Consider the following 17,456-nt stretch of genomic DNA (forward strand, 5'->3'; position numbering starts at 1 on the left):
GCTCAGATGTTACCTCCTCAGAACACCATCCTGGATTCTGAGCTGAGTCAGGTGCCCCAGCTCCAGGTTCTCCCTGGGCTTATCTCAACCACCTGGAGGTAGCACTGATGATAATTGATGGTGTGCAAGCTTTTTGATGGCAGGGATTAAGTCTTTGTCATTTTTGTCTCCCCTGCTTCTAGCTCACCATGAGATACATACAAAGTGCCCAACCAATCTCCGGTGAATGAATAAAGAAATACTATACTCAATGCCCAACCCGAAGGAACTTTCAGTACAGTTAGCGAAGCCACAACCATTTGAAGTAGAACACAGCACAAGGCAATATAAAACTAGTGCCTCGAGAGTACGAAAATCGGCATTCAGAGAAAACGGATGACTTCAGTCCGGGATGATAAGAGCTACAGCAGCAATTACAACCCCATGAGTGTCTGTGTCACGGGCGCTGTGTTAGTCGTTGTCATCATCAGTCCTGCGGCATGATCACTGTATCCGCATTGACAAATAAGGAACCCAAGTGCAGAGAGGCTAAGTGATTTTTCAAGGTCACATAGCTGGTAGCCAGCAAAAACCAGGATTTGAATTCTGAATACAAGATTTCAAAACTCTGAGAATGGGAAGGTGGGTATCCCACCTATGAAAACATAGACAAATACACAAAGGCACTTCGGTGCAACCCGTGGGCTGGGGACTAAAATTTTTTTGGAAAGATGAAGCTGACAGAATGTAGGGACGCTGGAGACCCTAATGCTGGGAAGTGAGCTGTGACTTCATTGCAGGGACCCTGCGTGTCAGGCTGGGGAGCTGCTGGTGGCATTACAGTAGAGGAAACATGATCGGAGGGGAACCTTTGAGACAATAAGGGTGGGCATAGACTGGATCGGGAAGACAAGAGACAGAAACCAACTCAATGTGCGACTTTCTAACACGAAAGGCACTGATTTCTTGGAGTAGAAATGAGAGATGCAAGCAAACTGAGCGAAGAAACCAACAGTCCTTGACAGCTGCGTTTCTGTGGGTCTGAAAGAGAAAGCAACAAAAAGTGATTTAAGAATATTAAGCCAAGGGGTGCGTGGGTGGCTCGGTCATTAAGCATCTGCCTTCAGCTCAGGTCATGATCCCGGGGTCCTGGGATCGAGCCCCGCATCGGGCTCCCTGCTCAGCGGGAAGCCTGCTTCTCCCACTCCCCCTGCTTGTGTTCCCTCTCTCGCTGTCTCTCTCTCTGTGTCAAATAAATAAAATCTTAAAAAAAAAAAAAAGAATATTAAGCCAAGATACAGGGACACTAATGACAAAGCCAGCCAGGAGAAGGTACTGGTTTGAGGAGAAAATTTTTAAACGTGCTAAATAAGGGGCACCTGGGTGGCTCAGTTGGTTAAGCATCCGACTCTTGGTTTTGGTTCAGGTAGTGATCTTCAGGGTCATGATCTCAGGGTTATGATCTCGGAGTCGTGAGATTGAGCCCTGCATCCAGCTCCACTAAGCACAGAGTCTGCTTGGGTTTCTGTCTCTCCCTTTGTCCCTCCCCTCCTCTCTCTCTCTCTCTAAAATAAATAAATCTAAAAAAAATTTTTTAAAAACATGCTAAATAAGACACTACAGGGAAGAATCTCTTAAGAAACAGCTAGAAATGTGGGCCCAGGGAACCAGAGAGCAATGAGTGCAAGATATGGAACCTGGGAGTTATTTGCCCCCAAGTGCAAACAGAGCCACAGGAAAAGTAGCCGGCTTTCCCTTCGAGGGCTGAAGAACAGAGGAAGAGCGTTGGAAGGTAATGCAACAAATCTCAGTTAACAATCACATTTAGATGGCAGGAATCTGCAGATGAACAAGTAAAAGGTACAAAAGAATTAAAGACTAAATGCTCAATATGAACCAGACACAATGCCAGGAATTCTTTACATGTTATTCCATGAGGTAGTTACTATCTTATTTTATAAAAACAGGGGCTGAGAAGTAATATGTCTTGCCCAAGTCCATACAGCTAGCAAGAGACAGAGGTGGGATCATAATAATGTTTGTCAGACTCAGGGAGCATCTCATTCATGCCATGCTGCCTCCCTGAACAAGGGCTATGGTAAGGAGGCCAGTGGGGGGAAAGAATTTTCTGGAATGAAGAGGATGAACTCAGTCAAAGACAATGAGGACTGAGAAGAAGCCACTAAATTGGGGGCATCATCGCTCAGAGACAGTTGTAGTATAAGGCCTAAAATTAAGGACCACTATTTTGTGCTGCCTCGACATCTGGGGGAAACTGAGGTAGCCCTGAATGGCCTAACTACAGGGTCTTCTTCCCACTTCACTCCTGGTGACAGAGTCCCCCAGCCAAGCAACTGTCCCTGACAAGCTTCTGGTGTCCACATGCTACACGAGAATCCCATAAATCCAGAATGTACAGAAAGCTGTTGCAAGCAAAATAAGAAAATGCAAAAGCCTAACAAAAAACAGGCAAAAATATGAATATATAATTCACAAAAAAGTAAATAGAAATGGTCAATGGGAAAATGTTTAATCTCATTATTAACCAAAGAAATTTAAGCAGAAATCACAATGAACCATTTTTCTGTACCTTTCAGGCTGGCACCTTTAGATGTACAATACTCAGAGTTGGTGATGTTTCCATCCCGAAAGGAATGGAAGCAAGTTTCATAAAATTTTTAATGTTATATTTTATATAAAAATGTCATTTCTGGGATTATATATCAAGAGAACAACTTGTCAAGTCCATAAAGTTGTATGTATGAGGACATTTATTCCATTGTTCTTTATAATACTGAAAAATCAGAAATAATCTTAATGTCCATCAACAGGGGATTGGCTAAATAAATGTGGTATACCTATAAAATGGAATACAGTGCAGCCTTTTAAAATGATGATGTCGATGCACATTTATCAACCTAGAAAGATGATATTAGGTCAAAAAAAGAAAAACAAAAACAAAACTAGTTTACAGAATTACATGTGGAATAGCATACATATTACATAAAAGTGAGTATGTTTCTATATTCATGCATAGGGAGACATTTGGAAAGAAATTTACAAAATGTAAATACCTCTGACTATTTAAATTTCAGGTGAGTCCAACGCTTTTCTTTAGTTTATCCTAAAGACATATCAATAATCAAGGAGGGGGAAAAGCCTTTCTCACTTTGGGGGGAAAATGCATTAGGCAATGAATATTTCCCTTCAGAAAAGAAAAAGTATACTTCGGGAAGAAATCACACAAATTATACACCATGTTTTGGTTTTGTACTTACCCCAACAGATAAATGTGAAATCCCAGAAGGGAATCAGCCATGTACTGGATTTCTCATCGGAAGTACGTTAAACTGAGGCCTTTGTGCCCTTAGAGGAGGCTGTGCATGAAGAATGAAAAGCAGAAGGAGCCTGGGTTCAGAAGGGGCTTCCCAGCCTGTCTCTGATGGAAAAGGACACCTCAGTGGTAACCTATGAGATCCCACTCCAGGTTCTCAACAAGGGTTACTTTTTGGCTTTGACCTTGCAAACTCTTCAGACCCACAGCTCTGGATAAATTCCACTCTTGGAGCTTCCACCACCTGACAGCCACTGTCTCAAAATCCCCCCATTTGTGCCTGTTGGTGGTTAGAAAGCTTGTGGAGGGCATGCATGACCTATAAAACATGTTTCTCAAAGCTTCCCTCTGAGAAATCAGTTACTGATTTATCTCCCAATTCTGTTACCCAGAGGAGGGCAAAAGATGACACAACAGAGCCCGCAGAGAGTTTAATTCGGAAAGACAGACACTTAATTTAGTTATTTGGAAAAATTACAAACCCTCCTATGTCACTTTAAAAATGTCAAAATAGAGATCTCTGTGTATCCTGTTAGGCTTCTGTCATGCTCCCAATAATATTATTTGTGACAGCTATAAGAGAAGCAATATCCATTGGCCTTCTAGCTCTTTAAGAATGTATAAATTAATCCATCTGGAAGGAGTTGTGTTCTTGACCCCGGGGTTCTTTTTATTAGAACAAATTCAGACACAAACTCTGGGATAGTTCTGGAATATTATATGAGGGTGAATTACAGGCAGTCTCACAACCTAGCATTGTCCTTTAACAAGTTTTTATGAGGCAGAGCCAAAGGCTGGCAAAACTCTCTCTTTCACCGAAGAGGAAATCTAGGCTAAAAAGGAAAATAAGAAGTTTATGAACTATTAAAAAAAATAAAGCCTCAGAGTTAGGGAGTTATGGATTAAGTTCCGATCCATTAATTCCTTTATTCCCTGACAGAGCTGGCTGAAGACGTGCGGCCCTCTGGTGGGGGACAGAAACACTCCCAAGCAGAAGGCACAGAAAAAAGGAGAGAATGGCTGGCGGGGGCAGGGAAAGGGGGGGCAGATCCATTCGTTCAGATGTTAATTTATACAGGAATCCAGAATTCAATAATCTCACATCCCCCAGGTTAGGGAAAGATCCGCTCCCCAATTTCATTTGGGAGTTCTATTACATTAAGCAATATTCTGTTTGGACAGACATGCCATTCTTCTCTTGAAGGAAATTAATTTCTTGATTCTTCCAGCTAATATAATCCCAATTCAGTGCTTCAAGTTTTCTCAGGGCACCACTAAATGAAATAAAGTTCTAAAGTACCTCTTGTGGGACCTCACAAGCTACAGATGGAAATAATGGAGGAGAGGCGAGTTAAAAGCAGGCAAGGCAGGGGAAATCAAGTGTTGACCTGCCCTTCACAAGCCACACTGGTGATTTGTTAAGAGTGTTCTATGTTCCTAACTCTTCCCTGAGTAGTGCTTTTTTACGATTTCCATAGGAAATTTATTTTTCAGAATGGAAGGCCTCTGAACAGGGTAAATGAAAGATTATAAGAAAAAGAAAGACAGTGATTTCCAGTTGTTTAAAAGGCAACTCAAGTCTTTACCAGCAAAAGGAAAAGGTCAGGATCAATAAAAGGGGCTTTCCTTCGGAAGGAGATCTGTTTTCAATTTTACACAAATAAATCCTTATGATGGGCCTTCTGAAGACCAAGGAAACAGTCAACTATACAAGGGATCTGGCCTTGCCAGAAAAATAAAACATCTCCATTTGAAATTCCCCAACAATATCAAAACAAAACATGACAAACCCTCCTCACTCTACCCCCTTCCTCAGTCCTCTGCCTGAAGGGCAAAGGTTAGTTACACTGAAAAATAGGGACAAGTCTTCAAATGTAAATATGTTACGACTCATAGATGTAATTTTATCCCCAAAGTAGCTTTTTGGAGGCATCATCTTAAGGGTGATGTTAGCCAGGAAAATCCTAAGCATAAGGAAAGGTTGGTCTGGGAATAGAGCAAGATACTGAGTATCACTGATGACAGAACTCCTTCCCTTGAAGGCATCTTGGTCAAACTCACCATCTCTTACTCTTTTTCTAGGCCCTCTTGCTTTTGTAGAGAAAGTACTGGCTCAGGGCGCCTGGGTGGTGCAGCTGGTTAAGTGTCTGCCTTCCGCTCAGGTCATGATCCCAGGGTCGTGGCATTGAGTCCCACATCGGGCTCCCTGCTCAGCAGGGAGCCTTGCTTCTCCCTTTCCTGCTCCCCGTGCTTATGTTCTCGCTCTCTCTCTGTGTCAAATAAATAAATAAATAATCTTGAAGGAAAAAAAGAAAGTACTGGCTCAACTACTATCTTTTGGGAGATATACAATGAATGGCACTTTTTAGCCTTATTTTCTCAGACAAATCTAATGCTTGCTGTAGTGGTACAGGTGTTCTGAACACAGATGTTCTACACACACATACATACACACACACACACACACACACATATACCCCTCACTACATACACACACACAATTTTAATTGGTGAATTCATAAGCCTGACAGTCACCCGTTATTGCAACCTTAGCTATGCCCAATTCCTGGCTCTTAGCTAGCTATACCTTCTCCCTTTTCTTTCCTCTCAAGAAGGCATATCAGATTGCAAGGCTGCAAGGAAGGAAGAATTTTAACCTTAGATCTGCTTTCATTAAAAAAAAAAAAAGTAAGTCATCTTCCTCCTTAAGCAATTTAAATATTATTAGAGAAAAACTACTGGGAGTAAATCTCACAAACCATCACACCCACTGGTGGCATTCAGCATCAAATTTAGTTTCTTGCCTGGAATGACCCCCTCCCACACACGCACACTTCTTCAGCTATATAAATCCTACCGGTATCTCAAGGTCCGTCTACCCTGTAGATGAAAATCCTTCAACCTCCCTCCCCTCCCTGGACTCCACCAGAGTTCACAAACTTGAGTCTTCCAGAAGATGGAGGCATTATGTGCCTCCTTTGTGCGCACTCCTTTGTGCAAAGGAAGCCACGTTTCAGACGTAAGCCTTCCATGCTGAGCCAAGGAGACATGGCCACCAGAAGGCGAAGCCTCGCCTGAAGGGGTAGCAACCAGTCAGCCCCAGCCTGCTGCTGCCATATGGGAATGCAGGCCCACTGCCAGTCCATCTTCTGGTGTCTTAACAGAAGCCAAATATCTGCATTTTATGTGAAATATCCCAGTTTTAAATGTGGGCTCAATTAAGAAAGTTAAGACGACAGCAACTGTGTGACCTGCATTAGACCCATGAAACCACGAATTTGTATCCTCCAGTTGCTACTGAACATGTGAAGCTTAAGGGTCCATGACACACGTGTAAATGGGTGTGGTGTATATGTGTGTCTCACATCACCAGTTAGATCAGTATGTCTCAGAAAGACTCAGATAAATGTGTGGCACATATAACTTGAAAATAAAACAGGTCTTTGCCTACCAATCTTCAACTTCGGCTTATTTTAAGTTTCAAATAATGTATAAGAAGGACCTAAGGTATTGATATTTAGAAAAGATGGACACTGGTCAGGGTGCCCGGGTGGCTCAGTCGGTTGTCTGACTCTTGGTTTTGGCTCAGGTTGTGATCTCAGGATCCCCCATTGGGCTCCCTGCTCAGTGGGGAGTCAGCTTGAGATTCTCTCTCTCCCTATGACCCTCCCACTCATGCTGTCTCTCTCTCTCAAGTAAATGAATAAATCTTAAAAAAAAAAAAAAAAAGGACATCGGTCAAAAGAGTTAAGGAACATTGAGCCTGACAATAAGGCCCGGGAGGGCAGGGAGTATACCCTTATCTATTTTATTCAGCATATATCAAGAGTACAAGCTAAATATATAGGTTTGAGTGGAACTGATGTGAATCTCTTAAGGAAGCAGACTCCAGACAATTATTTCATGTTTTAGCAATTTAATTTTGCCAGATTGCACCTATAGTACCAATGAATTTCCAAACTGCCAATAAAATATCCCATTCTTTGGTCAGATCTTAGCAAGAGCTGCCTGCACCGAAATATTTTTTACTTTACAATCTTAATAGTTCTAAATCCATCGAAAGCAGTAAAGAAAAAGTGCCTGGCACAGAAAACGCATTCAAAGCATATTAGTTAAACTTAACTAAAAAGAAATAAACAAAAGATAAAACTTCCAGGCATCTTGTCTCTCTGTTGAGAAGCAAGAGCGCCCTGTGGCTTGCACTTCTTTTCTCAAAAGCGTACCCATACCTTTTTGTCAGATAAACTTATTTGGTTTTCCTTGTGTAATGGGGTGAGTATTGTACAAGGTTTCAATGCCTTTTTTTTCCAACTCAAATTGTCCCTCAGAGGCTCAAAGTACTAACAAAGTGCTTCGCTGCATGAAAGTGCTGTCTACATTTGTCTGGCAAATATGATGCTGGCTGAAAAGCCTGATAGGTGTGTCATTTGTCACAGGCACAACCGCACTCCAGGCTGCTTCCACCAGAGAGCAAATTCAACTTTATAAAGAGAAGCGTGGACAGGAAAGCCTTCCAGCAGAATTCCCAATAACCAGAATACGGGCATGAGATCCAAAGACTAATAAAATGGACTGCGGAGAAGCTACTGAGGAAGCAGCAGCCTAAGGAGAGAAGGGGGAGACTGAGCCTGCTTTTTGTATTGAAGGGTAAGTGATGGGCACAGAAAAGAGGAGGATCTCTATCACCTGTAACTCCATAACAGCTCTAGGGATTAGGCTACAGACATGGAAACAGGCTCAGAAAGGTCTACAGTCTTGCCCAGCTAGTGACTGGCTTAAATGAAGTTTGGCCAGGTCTTTCGAGCTCTAAAGCTCAAGTTTAGTCAATAACTAATGCCACCTTCCAATAAATCACCTAGATGGTCAATGCCGGTAATTAGCTATGCTGTGCAGCTACAGATTAGGGAGGGGGTGTTGTTCATTTTTTTAGCTTAATTTTGTTAAAGACATAGCACGCCAACCATAGAAAACAATCTGCTAAGCCATAGCAAACCAGCCCTGTTGCTAATAAGGGTATTTTATTCAAATATATATTAAGCACTTACCAATATGTTTGAGATCCTGCAGCTACTAGAGAGATGGAAATTCAAATGCATTCAAGAGAAGCTTAGAGGTAACCCCCCTTTTTTTATTACTGCAGAAATGGATTGTTCACTCAATCACCAAATATTTATTGAGAAACCACCCAGGCCAGAAATAGTTTTGAACTCTGAGGATGACACAGTAAACAAGACAGAGAAGGCTCATGCTTAAATGAAACTTGCTTTCCTTTGTTTAGAGACAGACTCAACGAAGCAAAGGAGGGAGAGAGGGAGGGACCACTTACAATTTTTGATAGCTGTTGTGAAGCAAATATTGGGGTGCCTGATAAAGAATAAACAAAAGACATCCTTTATATGGGGAGTGGGGGCTCCCTGAGGTGTTGATGTTTAAAGGATAAGATGTAACTCATGACAAGGAGTCAATGGTGTAAGGGGATAAGGAAAGGGTGTTCCAGGCAGAGGGTCCAGTGAGGATAATGAGTTTCATTTATGCCAAGAAGGGTTAGCCCGCACTGTGAGTGGGTAGAGCAAGCCAAGATGGCGGTGCATAGTATAATTTGAGGGGAGGGGGGTAAGAGCAATTCAGTCCCTCTTGTACACTACTAGAGTGGGTCTGGATTTTATTCCAAGCTCAGTGAAAGCTGTCAAGTGACTGGGTCTTAAACAGGGGTCCAACACACACAGATTGAGGGTTTTACTTCATCTGTTGTGTGAAGAATGGACAAGAAGACTAGTGGGGAAATGGGAGAACAGGCTGCAGCTGGGAGACAGTACTTGGATGTTCTACTAGATGCCTGCCATTTGCTCTCCCAATCTACCCTCCACCCTTTCCTATCCTGTTGTCTCCCTCAGAGGCTGGCTTCTGTAGGTTGCAGCCAAGGCTTCCCTTGGCTTCTGACTTCCACTTGCATTTGGCCAATGGAAATCCCCAGCTGGAGATTAGAGGAAGGGAGATGAGGGAGTTGGTATCTTTATTCCCTCAGCATCTCCCCGGGGCGTATCACAGGCCCGCTGTATCCCTCAACCACAGACTGCTGATTGGTCAAATGGCCTCTGCCAGGTGGCCTGTCCCACAGCACCCCCTCCGGCTTCTAGTACCCTTCCCTTCCCTGGCACCGTCCCTCTCCTCTCCTCTCCACACCTTGGGTGGTACCAGAAAAGGCTGCTACTAGCCTCAGGGCACTGCACTCAGGGCCTTGTGCTTTGAAAATGGTACCTTTATTAAACTCTAGTCAAATTACCCAATTTGTATATGCCATCTGTTTCCTGCTGGGTTCCTTACTGACACAGGAAGAGAGAGGCAAGATTTGATTTTGAAAGTTCAGTTACTGTGATCCTTGACTAATATTCTGTTCTGCTGATGCTCTGTGTATGTGATGTAAGGGTCGCAAACCCAAAAAGGTTACCAAGAAATCATGCACTTCTTTGCTTCTTTAGAGGAACCAACACCATAAACTGACCAAAGAAATAAAATGTCAAAATCATGGGTGTTAGGGTTCAGAAAACAAAATAAGAATTCATCATCACCAATATTTAATTTCAGGCCAGTTACCAAGAGCTCTTGCTTAAATATTTAGATTTGTAGTTCTCATTCAATTTTTCACTTATTTAATCAATGTTTATTAAGTGCTACTACTTGCAAGGCATTATTTTGGGCACTTGGGGGCACAGCAAAGACCAGATCAAAATACCTACCCCCTTGAAGCTTATACCTTAGAGGAGAGTCAGAAAATAAACAAGTCAACAATATCTGAGATGCTCGTAAAAAATAGTTACGGAGGATAGAGGGTGGGAGGTTTCCATAAGAGAGAATATTACTTTTCCTCAAAGGTAATATTTGAGCAGACACCAGAAGGATGGATGAAGTGAGCAATGACCACACCTAGGGGACGCATGACCCAGGAGAGGAAACTACAAGAGGCTGAGGCAAGAAATGCTGGACACTTCTGAGTCACAGTGAAAAGGCCCGTGTGCCTGGAGCAGATGAGGTGAGGACAGCTGGTAGCCCATGCAGTTGGAGAGACAGGCGAGACAAGGCTACCAGCCCCTTTGAGAATTTTGACTGCTATTTTTGAAGCCAAGAAACCATTAGGATTTTGAGCAGAGTGGTGACAGGAATAGACGTAGTCATAGGAGGATCCTTCTAGCTGCTACATTTTGTAAATAAGGTGGCAAAGATTGGCAAAAAACACTTAGACAAAAGTCTTGGGCAGAGATGCTAGTGGCTTGGACCAGGGCTGTAGCATTTATGTTTGATGAGCCTTTAGATATCCAAGCTGAGCTGAGTAGGCATTCGATGCACACTCCAAGTGTGAAGTTGAGGTGAGAGGACTGAGCTAGAGACAGAGATTTGGAAAACATCAGGAAACAGCCAGGAGCCTGAAGGAGACCATCTGGGGAGTGAAGAGAGGGAGAAGAGACAAGTTCAAAGGACAGAACCCTGAGGCATTATAGGCAGACAGGTGAGAAAGATGAAAGCAGCCAGCAAAGGACACTGAAAAGGACTGGCCAGTAGGGTAGCAGGAAAAACCAGGAGAGTGCGGTGTCCCAAAGCCAACTGAAAGAAAGCATGTCAAGAAGGAGGAAGTGATGCTGTTGATGGATCAAGTGAGAAAAGAACAGGGAATAGAACAAAGGGTTTGGCCAAGAAGGGGCCTCTGGTGACCCCTCCGTGCTTTGAGAAGTAATGGAGTTGAAAGTCTGATGGAAAGAACATCTATAGACAATTCTGATGTTCTGCATTGTCGATGGGGAGCAGAGAAATGCTTGGTAGCCAGGAACTAAGCAGGTTTTCTTCTATCTTTTTTATTCAGTGTGGAGACATGAGAGCATCTTTGAATGCTGCTGGGAATTATCTGGTCGGGAGAGGAACCCAAAGGATGCAGATGAGAACAGATCATTGCAGGAGTGAGAAGGGGTGGGGGTGAGGGTGGGGAAGATCCAGGGCCCCCCTGAAGGCCTTGGGTGGGAGTGGAGCAGTTCGTCCCATGTAAGGAAGCACAGGGTCTGGTTGCAGATAGGCTGGGAAGAACATGTGGGGGTTTCATCCTGACGGAGCTTTTCTCAGGAAAACACAAGGTAAGGTCATCCCTACACAGTAGAGAAGCAGGGAGGAGCCACTGAAGGTCTGAGAAGAGAGTGTGAAATAGTCATCCAGGGCAAGGGGGTGGAGTAGGGACAAGTAGCAACCTGCCTTCTATGTGAATCCATAAATCTCATTAGTATTAATTTCAGGTAGAGAAAAAACTAAGCTACTTGTGTGAGGAAAATACAGAAGATATGGCAATCCGAAGCTAGGAGAAGGAGCATCCCAAACGTTGCATTTGGTGGCGTTCTCCCATTTCAATCAGGGCGAGAGGAATGTGTGGGGCAGTCACTCTGCCTGAAAGTGAACTAAAGAGGATGTGGGGATTCCCACTTCCTCCAACATATGTGAGCGATTCAACCAACACAACATTTAAATATATGGAAACGATCTTTATTTTAGGTTCTTTCTCATTTAGCCTTTTAGGTTCTGAGAATGTGCAAAATAAATCTCAAATGCTGCTTTTAAAAGCTTTCTTGTAAATTACCCCTGGTATGTGAAAGCCAAGCTCCTAGATATAACCAAAGAGGGGAAAGAAAAGAAAAGAAAAGAAAAGAAAAAAAGACTAATGACCCCTGACATTAGAATTTAAAATGCCCCGCATGCAAATCCACTTTCCCTTCACTCTTTTGTAATGCAATAAGCAATGAGAATTAGAATTGCAAAAATGCCAAAAGAGCCGCATGGAAACGATACAACAAAGTAGTTTCACGGTGATATTGAGAAAGGAATATGAAATGAATACAAGATAACGCAGAGAGACGGAATCTGGTATTCTGTATGGATAAGCGAGTATGTGTATGTGCACACGCATGTCTGAGAGAGAGCAAAGGGAAAAAATATTTATTTCTTTGCTTTGTTCTTCGTGAGCAAATCTTTAAAAATAGACACTGTTTTGGTCACATCTCTATAATGTGACACACAGTTCCTACTTTAGTTCCAGATGATTTTTCACTAAATGGATTTTGAAATATTTACTTGTAAATAGAAAGACCTTTTGAATATCTGATTTAAAAAAAATAACAAACTCAAGCAACGATCAAGATAGACTCTCCAATACTCAGACATGATTTTCTTCCAATGATTGTTTCTGACATCCCTAGGCACCACAGAACCCTGATGCTACAGATGTCTTTCTCTCTGGGATTCAGTTGAACACCGAAGTGTGACAGTATAAGTGAGGTAGACTGTTTCACACCCAGTAGCCAGAACATATTAAATAATGCAACTAAGTTTTGAGAAATCATTTGACCCATATGGACGTATCAGCTGCACAGACATGGACTAGTGCCTGTCCCATCCCCACATCCATCCTCCTTACTTTCCCTTTTGTGCCACTCCCATCCACAGAATGAAAGAGAAGCTTCTCAATCTGGGCTATAAAGAAACAGAAAATAAAATGCCTAAAAATTTCTCCTTACTTTTTTACTGGCTTCCATCAAATCTAAGTTAATTTCATAGAGATCCTGGGCTCACCTATCCAAAGAGAACTCAGTGATTAATGCAAAGGGCAGTCCAACCAAGGTAGGCATCTCCATGTGTGCATGGTGAGCAATCTGGTATGATACACCAAAGTAAATGATGTGGCAGCGAAACTCCTGGTGTGGATGATCTGCCAATTCCAGATCTATTCTCCCCTTCTTTTTTTTAAGATTTAAATTTTAAGATTAAAAGAATCTTTTAATCCTGAAAGAATCTTAAAATAAAATTTTATGATTAAAATTTTATTAATTTATTTGACAGAGAGAGTGCACGAGAGAGCACAAGCAGGGGGAGCGACAGAGGGAGAGGGAGAAGCAGACTTCCTGCTGAGCAGGGAGTCCAACGTGGGGCTCGATCCCAGGACCCCAAGATCATGACCTGAGCCAAAGGCAGATGCTTAACTGACTGAGCCACCCAGGCACCCCTATTCTCCCCTTCTTTGTTATTAACAGCACCCTGAATTTTTAATGACCTAATTAAAATACTCAGCTTCAGGATTCCTTGCATATAGGAGTGATCAAAAGGAACAATACGATCAATAAAAGTTGACCAGAAGCCTTACTGGTAACAAACAGTTGATTAACACCTATTTTGTATCTTACAATAAAGTTAAGTTAGGGAGAAGAAAATGTTATTAAGAAAATCATGAGGAAGAGAAAATACAGAACTGGAGCATTATCCATCGATACCATAAGTTTACATCATCATGTTGACACGATGAATCATATGTTTATGGGCACCTACATCAATGTTGTCTTACGTGACACAAAACACTGTAGGTGTTACACAATTACTCACACTAGGCATCAAAAATGAAAAGATAGTTTAAGATCTGTAAGTGTGTGTATAACTTCTGATAAATTTTAACTTTTTATAATAGATTTATGTATATTTTACAGCAATAAATGACAAAATAGATTAGTATTTACTTTTATTTTATGTTTTCATAACATACCTAGCTTTTTCTTAATTTGGGGGATATTTCTAGTCTATGTGGTTTTTTAATTTTTTCAAATTGTCACAAATCTCAAAAAACTTCCCAATATGTTTATTGAAAAAAATTTGCATACATATATATGAGAGAGAGAGAGAGAGATCTCCCCTATTAGTTCTGTCTTTCTCGAGGACCCTGCCTACTACACGATTGTAATTGGGTGTCTGTTCACTACATCTAAATGCAATCCTCTCCGACATCTGAGACCTACCACTTTATGAACCATGTAACTATGTACATGCCCTTGGGACTCCCAGCCTCCAGCTCTGTAGAGTGGGAATATTTTGATGTCCATTTTGTAGAGGACAAAACTAAGAATTAGAGCAGGTAAATAGCTTGTCCCAGGAGATACAGCTAGTAAGTGGCAAAACCAGGATTCATGGGGCACCTGGGTGGCTCAGTAGGTTGGGCGTCTGACTCTTGGGGAAAGTCATGAGGAAAGGGAGGGGGGCTATGTGCAGGAGTGACAGGTGCCCAGGCAGCTAGTCTTATGTTGACATGACCCTGAACAGACTTGCTGTCATCAGAGGCAGCTGTTTCCAATGTAGTCAGGACTTATCTTCTGGAAAAGTTTGGTCCTTCACTTCTCAAGGCCAGTGGTCTGCAGATCTCAAAGAAAATAAATTAGTTCTGCTACAGATCAAGGGACTTAGGTCAGCAAACAAGGAGTGCATAAGCTTAAAGCAAGTTAACCCTGAACACCAGCTGTAGTGGTTACATCAGCAAATACATCAAAGAACACAACACATCACCTGCCATGTAACTTAGTGGGTAAGTGCATGGGCTTTGGCATCATTCAGACTTTGAATTCTGGGTTGGAATCCTGTTTTTTGTTTTTTTGTTTTTGAAAGAGAGACACAGAGAGAGAGAGGGCATGTGTGTGAGCAGGGCAAGAGGGGAGAGGGATGACGCTGAGATCATGACCTGAGCCAAAATCAAGACTTGGATGCCCAACAGATGAGCTACCCAGATGCCGCTAGAAGACAGTCTTTGAGACGTTAGTCTAGCATCTTCCCAGGTTGCTGGCATTCTGAATAAAGCAACCAAGTAGTGAACAGCTGAACCTGAGTTCAGAAGGGGTTCTCTGTCCCGTAACACTAATACAGAAATGGAATGTGACTGGGTAACCCATAAGTGAGTAAAAACAGTATATGCATGTTGCTTAGCATATAAACAAATCAAGATTATTGTATTACAGGGCTGCTAGCTCTCTTGCCTGGGGTAGGATTTTAATCTGAAAAGAAGCAGAAGGCTCTTCCATATTAACTACTCCTGCTAACACTCCATTTTACTTCAGATAAAGATATCTTGTCTGTCAGGTTTATCTGTGGAAGGTTGGATTTATCCATTTCAAACTGCCCATACTTCCACAATCTCACTTTATTTTCCCTATAGTATAGCCCCCTCAGTCAAGAAGGGCAAGTACTATTAACTCCATTTTCCAGGTGAAAGAACTGACCCCTGGAGAGGTTAAGTAAGTCACGCAAGTTCACACAGCAAATAAGTGGTACAAGCAGGCTTGGAAAGCCTATCTCCTGACGTCCAGCCCAAAATGCTTTCCATTATGCTGTGATCCCTCCACCTGTCACTTCCACCACTCCTGAGGGGCTTAGAGTCGATGGAGCATGCTTATCAATTCCTCAGGGTAAAACCATCCTATCTGGATAAGAAAATGTACGTGTGAGCACGCACACACACACATACACACACACACACAGGAAGATAGATATACTATACTTGCATCCGCCAAAATGGTTTTATAACAGTCCAGTTGAGGATGCAGAAAATTCCAGGCTTTCTTTCAGAAACAGAGCCCAGTGGGTCAACCTCATCAAGAAAGAGGATTTCTTCACTCATGGGTGGATGGGTGGGTGGGTGCTGGATGGGCTGCATGAACAATGGCTCAGGGGACTTCGGGGTAACAGCTCATTTACCTTTCATTGTTATTAAGCAGTGACAATGAAAACATGGTCTGGGAAACAGGCATGCCTGTTAACATTTTGACTCATTCTATATGCTATTTAGAAAAAAGAAAGAGCAAGGGGGAATTGATTAAGGGAAAAAAAAAAATCCCAGTATGAGATTATGGTCATATTAAGTCTTACCTGAAACCAAAGAAAGTACAAAGGGAGGTAACATACCACATTGTCAATTTACCACTGAAGCCAGGATTATCAGATGGCAATATTTGCCTTTCATAAGCAAGCAACGAGTCAGACACCTGCCTCAGCGGCACTGGCCTCAACAATACAGAAGTTAATTTCTCTCCTCATGGCTGGCTCGATGAGTAGACATAATGTGGCAAAAAGAGGAAATGCAGGATTTGAAGCTCAAAGACAAAAGACTGGCACTGGGGATAGAAGTTCCTAGGAAACTGAAACAAGGTTTCCAAACATGCTGTCAAGACCAATGCCAGTGACATCTCATCAAGAGAGAAGTGACACTAAAAGCTCAACCGCCTACAATGTGACCTTGAAAATCATCAGAAAACCTCAAGTGTCTTTTTCTCTGCTACATTAGCAAGAGGAAGTTTGGGAAATTTAGACACCAGGAGACTAGTCACCTTCTCAAAAAACACACTTGCCATGGACTCAAAGATGTTCAAAATGTGGACCAAGTTTCCCTTCAAACAAGAATTAAGGGCACCTGGGTGGCTCAGTCGGTTAGGCATCTACCTTCAGCTCAGGTTATGATCTTGGGGTCCTGGGATCAAGCCCCACATTGGGCTCCATGCTCAGTGGGGAGTGTTCGCTTTCTCTCTCTCTCTCTCAAAAATAAGTAAATAAAATCTTTTAAAAACCCAAACAAGAGTTGCAAAGATGGTGGAGGAGTAGGGGACCCAATTTCAACCAGTTCCGTGAATTGAGCTGGATATCTACCAGACCACTCTGAACACCCACGAAATCAGCCTGAGATATAAGAAGATATATCTGGATCTCTACAAACAGAATATCTCCAGTGGTTATTTTTGAGGTATGAAGCAAGGAGACATGATTCCACGGGCAGACAGCCAAAGATAAATGGAAGGGGGAGGGAACCTCCGGGATCCTGCACTGCCAGAGCATGAAAGCCTCCCAAGCTGGGGACCAGGCACAGACTCCCAGACTGGTAGCAGTGGGGAAAGGACTTTAGGGCAGCCCCCCAAACTGAAACCTGGAGCTGTGGGTGTGTGTGTGTGAACAGGGGGTGGATGGTGGTTTTAGAACGACAAAGGGGAGATGTGCCTGGACCTGGAAGCAAGGGCTGGGAGTGCTGCTGTGGGGTGCACAACCCAGGACTCTGTGGTTTTCAACAGCACAGACAGAAACAGAGACAATGTGGCCTGCAGAGCTCACTGAAGAAAGACTGCAATCTCTCTGCTCTGAGGCAGAGGTTTGGATATGGTCACTTCTGCTCTGACTCTTGGAAGAGACACAGAAAGCTGCCAGGGAAAGCGGCCAGAGAACAAAATCCTCCCAAAAACTGGTTTTCACTGAGCCCACCCCCCACACAAGGGGCAGGGCGACTCTGCCCAAACAGGGTTGCCTGAGTAACAGCACG

At 42.8% G+C, this 17,456-nt stretch overlaps 1 protein-coding gene across 9 annotated transcripts in view; it reads right to left on the reverse strand.

The window, feature by feature from the left end:
- The window catches only part of FHIT (fragile histidine triad diadenosine triphosphatase), a 1,472,419-nt gene that overhangs the window by 996,537 nt on the left and 458,426 nt on the right, over positions 1–17,456 (reverse strand). The window contains exon 1 of one of the 9 annotated variants that reach the window (XM_073901474.1): positions 3,258–3,262. The exons of the other annotated variants lie outside the window; for them this stretch is intronic. The gene's annotated coding sequence lies outside the window, so the exon portion shown is untranslated. Of the gene's footprint in view, positions 1–3,257; positions 3,263–17,456 lie in introns of those variants that run through there. 9 annotated transcript variants of the gene reach the window in all.

Source organism: Callorhinus ursinus, unplaced genomic scaffold (assembly GCF_003265705.2).
Source record: "Callorhinus ursinus isolate GAN/ISIS: 27379988/994484 unplaced genomic scaffold, GSC_fseal_2.0 scaffold15, whole genome shotgun sequence".
Taxonomy (NCBI): Eukaryota; Metazoa; Chordata; class Mammalia; order Carnivora; family Otariidae; genus Callorhinus; species Callorhinus ursinus.